At 34.0% G+C, this 14,118-nt stretch overlaps 1 protein-coding gene across 2 annotated transcripts in view; it reads right to left on the reverse strand.

Annotated features, from left to right (window-relative positions):
- The window catches only part of MIPOL1 (mirror-image polydactyly 1), a 312,254-nt gene that overhangs the window by 132,843 nt on the left and 165,293 nt on the right, over positions 1-14,118 (reverse strand). The gene's annotated exons all lie outside the window — the stretch shown is intronic.

Genomic DNA, 14,118 nt, shown 5'->3' on the forward strand with positions numbered 1-14,118 from the left:
TTCTGTGTCCTAGCAGTGACCCTCCATGAGTATAAGGCTGGAATTTTCAGATTTCTACGTACAGATAATCAGTGAATGCCTACAGGGTAAAAGTGACTAAAGAAATCAGTTCTCCTTTCAGATTTTTTTGCTACCACTGTCTGGGGCAATTTTGTTCTCATTGCCCCCAACAGCTCTCTGATCCCTTTAAATAAATTATTTTTCTCAATTGTTCTTGAAAGGAGTGCTGGAATGTTGTAAACCACTTGATCCCACCCAGAAGCAGAAGCTAAAGCTTTTTATTTCAAAACACACTGAATTTTTGTGAATAAATGATTCTCAAGAATAAAAAATCAAGGGCCAGAAGACACCACATGGAATATATACCATAAAAATTGATGAAAAACAGAATAAAGACCTAGATTTCCAGACTGTCAAGGAATCCAACTTAAAAAACACGGATCTATTCCATGTACACCATGTGATTAGTCACAATATGCATGTATGAGTATGCATAAATATATGAATGTATATACACATATGCATATGTTAAATTTGTGCTTATCTTCTTTTCTTTAAGAGTTGAAAAGGAAGGAATAGAAACTGAATGCAGTTTTACTACATGCCTGCATAAATTTTTAGTCATGTTATTAAAGTAGAAATCTGTCTTTGGTTTGTTTTATTATGCTTCATTCTTTCTTAGTTCTTCTGGCAAAATAATATTTCAAATTTCTTTTGGCAACCCATCTGTATTAGTCAGGATTCTCCAGAAAAACTGAACCAACAGGGTTCTAAGAAGTCCCATGATCTGCCATCTGCAAGTTGGACATCCAGGAAAACTTATGGTGTAGTTCAGTCTGAGTCTGAAGGCCTGAGGAACAGGGGAGTCAATGTTGTAAGTCCCAGCCTGAGTCTGAAGGCCTAAGAACTATGGTAGCTGATAATGCAAATCTAGTCCAAGTGTAGGAGAAGACTGATGTCCCAGCTCAAAGAGGCAGAGAAGGAACAAATTCTCCTTTCTGCCTTTTGTTCTATTCAGGCCCTCAATGGATTGGATCATGCTCGCCCACATTGGGGAGGGCAATCTGCTTTACTGAGTTCAACAATTCATATGTTAATCTTATCTGGAGACATATCCAGAAATAATGCTTAGCTAAATACCTGGGCAAACTGACACATAAAATTAACCATCACACCCTCCTTCCCCACTCACAATCTAGCTTTAGGGATAGACCTGGATTGTCCTAAGGCAGTCAGTATATTTCATTCCTTTGGCCACAACAATCATTTCAGAGATAAGTAAATAAGCACATGATCCCTATTAGTCCAAGCCAAGTTAGCTAGCCCCAATTCCAGGATTTCTATTTTTGATAATTTGCTTTTCCCTTTTAGACTTCAACTGGGAAGCATAAAGGCTGAAGTTTCTAGCTCCATATAACCTGAAAATTAAGTTAGTATACAGAGGAAAACAAACAAAATCCAGAGATGGAATAAAACTTCAGAGAGTAAGACTTTCCTGAAGCTGAAAAAAGGAATGAACTACTGATACATGCAACATGGATGAATTTCAACATCATCATGCTGAAAGAAGCCAGATACAAAAGAGTACATATTATACGATTCTATTAATATAACCTTCTAGAAAATGCAAATGAATTTATAGTGACAAAAAGCAGATCAGGGATTACTGGGGCCAGGGGTGGAGGGATGGATAGATTGGAAAGCAGAACAATCTTTTGGTTGGGATGACTGAAATGCTCTGTATCTTTATTATGATGGACACATATCTGTCAAAATTCACTTAACTGGGGGCTTCCCTGGTGGCTCAGTGGTTGAGAATCTGCCTGCCAATGCAGGGGACACAGGTTCGAGCCCTGGTCTGGGAAGATCCCGCATGCCGTGGAGCAACTGGGCCCATGAGCCACAATTACTGAGCCTGCGCGTCTGGAGCCTGTGCTCCGCAACAAGAGAGGCCGCGACAGTGAGAGGCGTGCGTACCGTGATGAACAGTGGCCCCCGCTCGCCGTAACTAGAGAAAGCCGTCGCACAGAAACGAAGACCCAACACAGCCAAAAATAAATAAATAAATTAATTAAAAAAAAGAAATGGCCATATTAAAAAAAAATTCACTGAACTGTATACCCCTACGATGGATGCAATTTATTGTATTTAAATGATACCTCAATAAAGTTGACTAAAATTACAGTTAACAACTGAACAGAAAGTAATCTCTGGAAGTTAGCCTTATCCTTGATCTTTCAGTTATGTGAAAAATAAGCTTTTTTTTTTTTTTTTAAAGAAATTTTGGGCGTGATTTTCTGATCCTTGAAACAAGCAAGCTGTATCTGATACAATTATATTAGGTTTACTATGGTAAGCAAATATATTAATATATTTTTGAAAGATAGTCAGTATTGGTTGAATTAAAGGACTTAAGGTGCTTAATGACTCAGCTTTCTTTTAAATAAAAAACATGGTTCTCCAATAATGCTGATTAACGCATTTTATTTTTAATCCTGAGAGTCCAACAAAGTTTCTTAAGGTGTTACATTGTTTCAGAGTTGTTACTTAAAGATTTTCCTGACCACTGATTTAGTATTTTTTCTGTTCACACTTACTCAAAATTGGACATGAAATAATATGTAATTCTCCAAGTTACATTATCATACATTTGCATAGTTATAAGCCATATCTTTGGCTTTCTCTCTTGTTTCAATTATCTTATCTTGTCTCATTTAATTTTTAGAATATTTTTTGAATCTTAACTTTTTCCCATTTCCCCTTAAAGTTATATGGGAAAATATTAGTTTTAGAGAAATATGAATTTTAAAACACCCAATGCTTTATAATAAATACATTCCAAACATAGGACTGATAGCTCAAGACTCAGGAAAATGCTGCGTATGTATAGAGAATTATGGTCTTACAACTAAGGAAGTTGAAAGTGTGCTTGAGACAGATACACACATTAAATTTTTATTAAAGAATTATAAATCTTATAGAACACAAAAAGCGACTACACATGAATGACACTGAAACTTACGTCAGAGATATATACTACTATCTAACAAGAGCTGCCACCAGGACAAAACTGATACACCCAATGGAAATCCTGTATCAAGTTTCAAGAGTTAAGTTAAGCAATCTGACAGTTTCTGGGAACAAATGTACTCACCGCACTAAGAGAATCTTTTCTCCCTTTTAGTTCCTCATTAGTAGTCACAGAAAAGAAAAAAATGGAAGATTTTAAATAAAATTATTCTTTATCTCAGCAGTTTCATTTGACCAAAATAGTTTTTCTGATTCAAGTTAAATCATATACAATAAAGTATTATTATAAATCCTTATTAAAATATTTTAGTTGTTAGATAACTTATGCCACTTAATTCTACTGCTTTTCCTCTGTTTCAAACATTTAAAATTGTCTTCTTCTGAATTCTTTCATATTTTAACAACTTAATTATCAGTTATTTTCCTCAAGTTTTCATTATCTTCCAGGTGATACACATTATTATTACACATAATTCCTTTAGGATACTGTCTGTAGCTGAGGATTATCCACCTAGATGGATGCCTACACCAAAATGATTCCATTTTTGAAGTAGAATATCATCTTTTTTGCAGCTTTTATGTAATAATATTAATTGCCATTATCTTTCAATAATATAATAGGTATATTGTCAATTGCTTCTGTCTAGAAAAATGAGGTAATTATAATTTTTATTTCAAATTCCCTGAGGTGCTGAGATTAGGACACTGACAATGTGTAGCCATCATAGGATTTGAAGTATATTGTTAAAATACTATTTATATTTAAAGCTCGTAAAATCAATGTCTGCTTTATGGTTTTCAATTCCTAACATGGTGATTTGTACTAAGCACTTAATACTTTATTTGACTTGGTGATTCTCCGATATACTAGGTTAACAACTGTCTATACAACTATCTAAAGAATTAACAACTATCTAAAGAAAATAAGACCTAGAATAGGGTTCTTATCCTGGGGCACATGGATGGGGTTGGGAGGGTAATAAACTCCTTGAAACTATAAACAAATTTCTGTGCATGTGTGTTTTTTAAGGGAAAAGCTTCAAAACCGGCATTTGCTTCTCAAAAGGGTTTAAATACATAAAATGTTAAAAACTAGTTATATGGAGAAATAAAGAGCACCTATCTCTTACCAAAAGATAGAATTATTTCTTTTATACACCAAGGAGGCTTGACATTAACTGTACTATCATGGAAATGTCTTGTTATATAATCAAGAATTTGAATATTACAGGAATGCATCACTGAGTATATGACATCTGGCTTCAGTCTATAATTAAGAGGTCTGAAAACAAAAAAAATACTGAAACAAATAAATCAATAAAAACTAAACTTTGTTAAACTAAACTGTCATAGGTAAGAATACCTCAATTTTGAGAATAATAAAGTTTATATAATATGTAAGTATCATTTGAATATTATAAAATAATAAAAAATGTACAAAGTAATTATTTAAAAAGCACATGTCCCTAAATTGGAAACAATGACAAGCGAAGCAATGACAGGCAAGTTGAAACATCAACCTATATCCAAACCACTAAAGATAATAAATTAACAAAATAATGTAATACATGTTAGACCACATTCATTTCTCTCTGAAAAGGTATTGAATTTTCATTTTTTTCAGTAACTTCTTTACATTGTGAATGAAAATACATCTGTACAATATACTGAAGTTTCTCACCAGCCTTTTTCCAATCAGTGAACAAAAAGCAAAACATATCTATAAAAGTAATTATATATTATAATCTATAGATTATGTAAATAATGCATATCTTATGTACACATGTAAGTATATGAAGAGATAAAATGTATAAACTAATTAAATGATTGCAACAGAAAACTGAAGTATAAAGTTTAGTTCTTTCTCTGTATTATAAAAAACCCCAGCCATCATGAAGGCCTGTGCCATTCTTAGGCCACTTTCAGGCAGACTCTGAAAAGCTGGAAAGTAAACACAGGTGTTTTAAAACTAGAGCTGCTGTCACGGACAACCACAAACACCCTTAACTCTGATGTGGCAACGCCTCTTTCCCGCCCTCTGTTTTTTAAAGCAATGCCCGAAAAGAAAATGTCAAATGTTTCACCTTTCAACACCTCAAAACAAGTAAGAGCTTAAAGTATTGTTTTGCAAACCTCTAGCAAATAGATCATTTTTTCACTACTTTTAAATCTAGCCAATTAAACACTACTTGCATAAAACAAAAGCAGAATTTCGTAAAGAATTACTACCACCCCCAACTTTACACCCCCCTCTACCACCATATTTTATAGTACTTTAGTTTCTGAGAGCAAAATCTTTTGTTTGACCACACTTAGATACCTTGTTCTGTTGTATAATTTTTACAGAAAGTATCTGATCTTCTATAAGGTTTAACATACAAATCAGAAATAAATAAGAATCCTTTTTAGAAAAAGCAGTCAAGTACCTTTGGTTACAATGCAAGGAAAGATTTAGATTAAGAAAAATTCAAAGCTTGAAAATATGTAATTCTCCTTTAGAAAACTGTGCTAATGAATACCTAAACAGGGGTAGAAATTGTTTACAGAGAAAAATAGAAAGCAGAATAACTTCCAAACTGCTACAGAGGAACTCCAAACTGAGAAAAATAGAAAGCAAAATAATTTCCAAACTGCTACTGCTATGGAACTCATATTCATAAAACAAACCAATTTTCTAATACTGAAATATCATTAGTATAAAAAGTCCCCACATAATACTATAAAAGAGCCCCCCAAAGCAAAGATAACACTAATTAACAGTTGATGAGCTATTACATAACTACTGAATATAAAAACCAAGTGAATGAATTATGTACATTTTACTGTAATCATCAAGAAACAGGTGCTGTTAAAAGAATGGCCAAGTTTCTATCAGTCCAAGTAAATCTTGGGGGATATTTTGAGAGGTTTAGCCGTACCCTCAGAATTCCACATATAATTCCTTTCTGCAATTCATATTATAACTGCTCTGTGAAATCATACTTGTGTATTTGAGTATTCATAATAAAACACTAGTAGTTTCTCATTGCCCGAAGTTATTTTGTAAAGAGAGATACTTGCCTTTCAAGACGATAAGAAAATGATAAAATAAAAAGTAATCAACAGGAATAAAAATTAAGAGTGAATAACGTTTTTAATTAGTACATACATTTTTCAAAAATTTCCCCAGATATGTTATAATTTTTTCTTGTATTACCTTTTTTCAAAATTTAAAGAACTACATCAGAGCTGCACGATATTGGCTAATCAGAGGCAATCAACTGTAAATGAGAGAAAAGCAAATAAACTTTTCCATCTTGTTCCAATTCATGCATGTATTGCTTCATCTCACATGTGAAGGACATTATACAGCATTAAGGGACAAAATAATAATATGAAGTTGTGACATAAACCAACAAAGTAAAGAAATTTAGAATTATGTTTGACAGTTCTGAACTAAGTCCACTGTACTTTGGTATCACAACACATACATGATACCTACAAGCACAAAGGAGCAAGGAAAGGGCAGTGTGTCAGCCTTAGAAGTTAATTTCCTGCTTTTGTTGGTTTATATTATCATCTAATATTACGTAAACAATCTGTTTCTAGGCAATTTATTTTTTTCCATGATGAGCTGAGCTCATTTGGATGCTACCTTTCAGCATATAAAAACCCAGTTTAACAGCAACAGCACAAAAGCCCACAATGGAATACTATTTAAAAATCAATTTACAAAAATGTAAGATATACAATATCCACTTAACTGGAAAGAACATTATTACTTATATTTTACAACCTCTCAAAAGGTAAAGGTAATTGACAACAGAATTTATTAAAAAAACAAATGATTTACCTTAGAATACTTAGAGTTTATTAGTAATTATTTCTTGGTCTTTCTAAAGTAAAGTGATTACTTGAAAACTTATGGATCTATATAAAAGTCAACGTAAGTGACTACTAACACAAGTTAGATTCCAGAAACTTTTCAGAAGAATAAGTGAATTTTTTAAGAGGCAACTCAGAGTTAAAACCTGATCACCATATAATGCAACAAAAATACAGGGGACATATGTACTTTTTGATCAGTGATCATGACTTAATTTCATCATCCTCTTATTCTAGTAAAAATGAATAGTCATTCTACTATTTAAAATGAATAATTATGTATAAAAATTTAATTTTAAAAACTGGCACTTTTAGAAAGGACAGAAAAGTTCATATATCTTCAGAGTAAAATGCACAAAAATGATTCTGGACTTAATATAGCAAGTATCAAAAGGAAGTGAAGATTAATGAAATAGTCATAAACTGCAAATAATACAGTACTGGAAATAGAATATTGGAATATACTGGAAAGACTTCTATGGGGTATATAAAATCACATTGTATGATTTTGTGAAATTATTAAGGAAGCAGAAATACAAGAAAATATAAATGTCATTCAGATACAATTATGGTTGTGCAAGATTCAAAGTTAACGTTTTCTAAAGAAAGGGTTACAAGTTATCAGAACTCCTGAGGCTGCTATTTATCTAAAAATACTCGAGTTTTCCCAAGACTATTAAATATATTTTAAAACACATATTTAATATGAATATAAGATAATAAAAATGTTGGTGGTATATTTTGTATGTATTGAACTTTAAATACTAAGCAATAAATTATAGGATCTTTTAAAATGTGTCTACAAGTCAGTAGGCAAGAGTGATTTTTCAAGATGCCTTTTTTGTTTCAGTTAAAATTAAAATCCATGCTGTCTAATCCTTGGAGTCAATTTGTAATTAAGGGGATTTGATGAGAGACCAGGCACTGAATTAATGATAAAATTTAATATCTGCTTTAATGCATCAACATAACAGAAAAACTAACCAACACTGAACAACAGAATGAAGTCATTTTGATACAGAAGACATACTATAGCTATGACAATTTATGTCAAATGTTAGTTTTCTAAATAAATTAAATATGCCAAAGTTCTGTAGATGAATTACTAAAAACTATGTGTCTAAAAACCACTCAAGTAAAAAATGCTACTACAATAAGGATTTGCTTGGTACAGAAAACTACACTGTTAAATATAGTTACTTTTATTGAGAATTTTATGTAATCTCTAATGAAGGACTTGACTGCTTTCTATCATCATGTCTGAAATCAGAAATATTTTTACTTAGTAGTCAAAGTAAATTAATTGTATTTGATAATCTAAAGTTTTAAAAAAATATATATTTTACTTTAGAAAGAACATGTAATATTAAAAAATCCATCAAATTAAATTTCACAGTATTTTAAATAACCATCTGGATTTTGCACTACACTTTTCACAGTATTACTACACTGGAGTTCACAAGAGATCTTAATATGTCATTTATTCCAAATCACTATGAGGTACAACCTTGTATAGAATTTGGTTGCTGGAAATGCTAAAAATGAAAGAGAAGATTTTCATTTGGCCAGCAATCTCTGTGTAGCCTCATCCAGCTTATCCCTAAAATACCAACAAAGAACTTTATAAAAGACATAAAACTGATGATACCACAAAAATACTGATATCAGCCCAATCCAGAAATCAATTAGAAAATTAAACAGAACTAAAATTAAAAAGCACAATTGGTAGAAAACAAATGTTACTATTTTCAGAAACAAAAATTCCATAGGCCTAAAGAAGGTTGGGGAAATATTTTGCCCCTATTTTATGTCTAAACACCAAGTCTACACCAGTAAGGTTCCAAATTCAGTGCAATATATTCCAATTCAGTATGCTTTGGGTCAGGCCCAGATTTATTATTTTGTAAACATTCTTTTCATGATTCTGATACATGCCTCTGTTAAGAACCATTAACCTATACTCATTACCTAACAACCAATTGAGTGGACCTTTATTGTCTTTAAAGGTTCCCAGGGTACTATTTCCAACAATGTATCATGGACTCTGCTCTTTTATACCTTCTTGGCCACCATAATACCAAAGACTAATAGGTCAGGAAAAAAAGAGAGGAGATAATGAGGTGAGAGCATAAGACAAGGGGAAGGTAGGACTGCTGATGTGGGCAGACCTAGGAAAGACTTGGGAAGAAGTCCTGGGAGCACTGAGAGTTTCTCACATATTACATTTCTTTTCAGATCAGTACTTATTTTGTTATTAAAACAATTTCATTCTAACACAAATCCCTCTCCAGTTTGGCCAGAGACAAGAGAGGACTCTGGCCAAACTGAAGGCAGGATGAGTAGATATTATCTGGACAAAGGAAGTAAGGCAATAGATGATGCAGAACATTTCAGTCAGAGGAAATACTAGGTCCAAAGACCAGATGATACAAAGACTGGAGAAAAATTCCAGGATCTATCTAAAGTCAGCTCACATAATGGTGAATCTGCCTGGTGTGCCTAAAACTGTCTCCTATTGAAGGTGTATGTCTTCATTCAAGTAGTCATTTTGATTAATTTTTTATTTTTTTATTATTATTATTTTTTTTGCGGTATGCGGGCCTCTCACTGCTGTGGCCTCTCCCGTTGCAGAGCACAGGCTCCGGACGCGCAGGCTCAGCGGCCATGGCTCACGGGCCCAGCCACTCCGCGGCATGTGGGATCTTCCCGTTGATTAATTTTTTAGCATTATTACAAAAGGTATAAAACAGGAGGGAAGCATGAAATGTAATTTTATATTTCTATCATTATTTATCAAAATAATATCTAAATTCCTAAAATAGTACTATGAAAGTCAAAATTAAAAAAACATTAGTAACCAATGTTAGGAGCAATTAAATGCAAGTATTCACAAGTATTACGTTTGGGGTTTGCCACTGATAATCTCCATAGAAGTTTCCCACATGTAATTCAGTATTCCTTTTATGTAAGGGGTAATAGTTCACAGTTGTTTCATCTGAACCTCATCAGTTTTATTGTATCTTGGTGTACCTGATGAACTTACACAGGCTTCAATGATTTGGCTATACCTGGTGCAGTAATCCACAGAGCCACCCTTTAATGTAATTGTTCATTTCAGAGAGCCTATAATGAATGCTGTCACAGCAATTCCCCATTTGGTATGCAAAGACTGTAAACCTGGTCTAGCTGAGAGTCTTGCTTTTTATAAAGAAAGAAAAACTTTATCATGTGGAAAACAAAGCCTGGCACGGGAACAGAATGCTATTAGGAACCAGGATAGAATTTCTGTCCATCTCCCTTGTTCAGAATTTTGTGTTTTTTAATATATTGGCCCCAACTTTTCCAATTGGCTGATTCATAACTTCAGAGTACTCATGGCCTACAGCAGTTTACCTGGCCCTAAGCCTACCTTGGGATCGTTTGGTTCAGCATTCAAAGCTCACTGTCCTGTTCTCTCTCAGTTTCCCAATTCCAAATTATTAAATTATCATCAGACCTATCAATCTTTTTGAACCAGGCTAAACAGGTCATAACTAGATACCTTTGGGCTAGAGAGGCACACATCAGATTTCTTATAAAAGGAGAATGGTTAAGCATATGTTAGCTATTATTCTCTCCATCTTAAAATCTTCCTCCAGGTCACATTCACATTACACTCTAACCCTTACACTTTTTTTTTTTTTTTTGCATTGCGCGGGCCTCTCACTGTTGTGGCCTCTCCCGTTGTGGAGCACAGGCTCCAGACGCGCAGGCTCAGTGGCCATGGCTCATGGGTCCAGACGTTCCGCGGCATGTGGGATCTTCCCAGACCAGGGCACGAACCCGCGCCCCCTGCATTGGCAGGCGGACTCTCAATCACTGCGCCACCAGGGGAGCCCCTAACCCTTACACTTTTACTTCACAGAAAAGCTCCTAAAAAATAATCTACCTCTCTCCCACTTTTAAACTTTTCATTACCTATACAATTTACTAGATTCAAGGTTACCACCGGAACCACTGAACTGAAACTGCAACTACAAAGCTACCACTGCCTTCCTAACTGTCAGATCAAATGGACACTTGTGATTTTATTTGACTTTTCTGTAGCATTTGACACTGTGAACTACCCCTGTCACAGAACTTTATTCTATTCTGAATCTACGGTAACACAATCTCTTTGTAATCCTTTTATCGTTCTGACTATTCCTTCTTAGTCTCCTTTGTGAACCACTTATTTTTGTGCACGAACAGAGAAATGTTGGAATTTACTATTGTTTCATATATTTCTTTTCTTGTAAATCTGACCTCTGAAAATTCTCATACACTTCAGTGATTTGAACTGCAACCTGCACAAGATCTGGTATCATCCTCTCCCTTCTCAAGTAATTTCCTGCCACTATACTTCCCACTGTACAGTCACTTATGCTCTAAGACAAAGATGTACATGCAAGACTATTTTTCAAAGTTTTGCTTATGATATTGAACAGTTGGAATCAAAATATTCTAAATAGAAGACAGAAAATTACATGCTATGTATCAAGCACAGGGATCTACAGAGCCAACAAATGGATGATGCAGATTTGTATTTATATATAGAGAAAGATCTTTATGACATATTTGGTAAGTTACTCCATTTTTGTTTAAATTAAATCCATAACAATATAGAGAAAAAAGGCCTGGAATCATTGGCTTCAAGTGGTACAGGTGCCTGTTTCTGGAGCCACTGCTGTGGCCAAGGGAATCTGACATTCTGATTTGTCAGACCTGAGGCCACAGAGGTATATCACCTCCAACAAAACCACATCTGAGAATGAGGGAAAGGCTGTTTCTTACAGGAGAACAAGGGTTATAAAAATCGGGTGAAGGATGAATAAACTCTGAGTAGCAAAATTACTGCTGAACAGCACCATTACACTAGGTAAGTGTAAAAACAAAACAAAACAGAGAAAAAAAAAAGAAAGAAAAAGCAGTTGCTATTGTCTGAATTTTTTCATCACTCCAAAATTTCTATGTTGAAATCTTAACCCCCAAAGATGATGGTATTAGGAAGTATGAGCTTTGGTTTGGGAGGTGCTTAGATCATGAGCATGGAGGCTTCATGGTACTGATGTTCTTTTAAAAGACACCCCACAGTGATCCCTTGCCCGTTCTACCGCATGAGGACACAGCGAGAAGGTGCCGGCTATTAAAAAGGGAGGGGGCCCTAACCAGATCATTATCATACTGCTGCCTTGATGTTGGACTTCCCAGCCTCCAAAATTGTAAGAAATAAATTTCTGCTACTTATAAGGTACTTAGTCTGTGATATTTTGTTATAGCAGTCTGAATGAACCAAGAGAGTAGTGCTAATACATATATCAGAAATAGAAGACTTAAAGGTATGAAGCTGTAAGCAGTCTGAAGAGGAATATTATATAATGACAGAATGTACACGTATAGCCTAAGAAGATATAGTAGTCATAAACACTATATAACAAAGAATAGAGCAGACAAATGTATAAAGCAAGAAATTCCTAGCAATATGAGAAAATTATAAAAATGCAACTATAGTGGAAGCTTAAATTGAGTTCAACTGAATATATATTGAACCTCATGCTCTGTGAACAGAGACTATTTATTTTAGTTGATGATACCTTTCAAAGTGGACTATTTATATGGTGAGAAATAAAACATTAATATGTTTTAAAATATAGGAATTTAAATTATATTGTCTAAATTACCCTGGATCAACCAAAAAAATCAAAACAGAACTTGTGAAAAAAAGTGAACATTTGATCCCTCCCAAAACTATAAGGCACAGTTGGAATTATAGTCAAGAGTAAAATGTGTAGCCTTATAATTTTACTTAAAAAAAAGACTTAGGTAAGCTAATTAACTTGTAAAAATTAGAACAAAAAAGAGAATAAAAAGATTGAAACGGTAAACAGAAATGGAAAATTTAACAAGTTGAAAGGATAAATAAAACCAAGAACTAATTAAAAGAATATAAAATGCATAAAGCCGAGGAAAGACTTTATAAGAAAAAAGAGAGAGAGAAGAAGAGAAAGAGAAAGCAAATATATGCCACAATACAGACGAGACAGTGAATACAGAGAAATAGAAGAGATTCAAAAATTAAGAAAATTATCTATAGTTCTATCATACCAAATCTGGTAAGTTAAAGGGAATAGGGTGTTTCCTAGCAAAACATACAGACCAACAAAACTGACTTAAGAAACAGAAAAACTAGATAAATATATTGAAACAATTGAAAAGGCAATTAAATATTCTCTGTTATAAAAAGGCACCAAGAATACATGGTTTTAAAAATGGATTCTATTTAATACTTAAGGCAAGATCATTCTAATGCAATTTTTTTAAACTTTTTTTTTTGGCCACTCCCCTCGGCATGTGGGATCTTAGTTCCCCAACGAGGGACTGAACCCGCACCCCCTGCATTGGAAGCGCAGAGTCTTAACCACTGGACGGCCAGAGAGTCCCCATTCTAACGCAATTTTAAACTTGTCAAGACCACAGCTGAAGGCAGAAATTTTGGTCATTCACTAAGCTAGTAACATTAACATCAAAATACAGCCAAAACAAGCCAGAACAAAGCTGGAGGACTCAGGTCATGATGACATGCCTACTACGAAGCTACAGTGATCAATAGTGTGGTACCAGCATACAGATAGATATATTAGATCAATGGAACAGAACTGACAGTCCAGAGCTAAACCCTCATATTTATGACCAGCTGACTTTTGAGACGGTATCAAGACAATTCTGTGCGGGAAAAATAGTCTTTCAACAAATGGTGCAGAGAAAACTGGATATCCACATGTAAAGAAAGTATCTGGACTCCTACCTTACACAGTATCTAAAAATTCACTAAAAATTTATCAAACATCTAAATGTTCAACCTAAACATCCATCAGCTAATGAACTGATAAACAGAATACAGTCTATCTATACAATGAATATTATGTATCAACCAAAAAGGAATGAGGTGCTGATACATGCTATAACATGAATAAACCTTGAAAATATTATGCTCAGTGAAAAAAGCCTGTCACAAAGGATCACATATTCTATGATTTCATTTACACAAAATATCCAGAAAGGCAAATCTACAGAGACAGAAAGTAGTTTAGCGGTTGCTTGGGACTAGGGGAAGGATGTTAGCAGGAATGGGGAATGATAGCTAATGTGTACAGGATGTTTTAGGTGAGTGTTGAAAATGTTCTAAAATTAGACTGTGGTGATGGC

The sequence above is a fragment of the Leucopleurus acutus genome, assembly GCF_964270905.1.
Source record: "Leucopleurus acutus genome assembly, chromosome: 1".
NCBI lineage: Eukaryota > Metazoa > Chordata > Mammalia > Artiodactyla > Delphinidae > Leucopleurus > Leucopleurus acutus.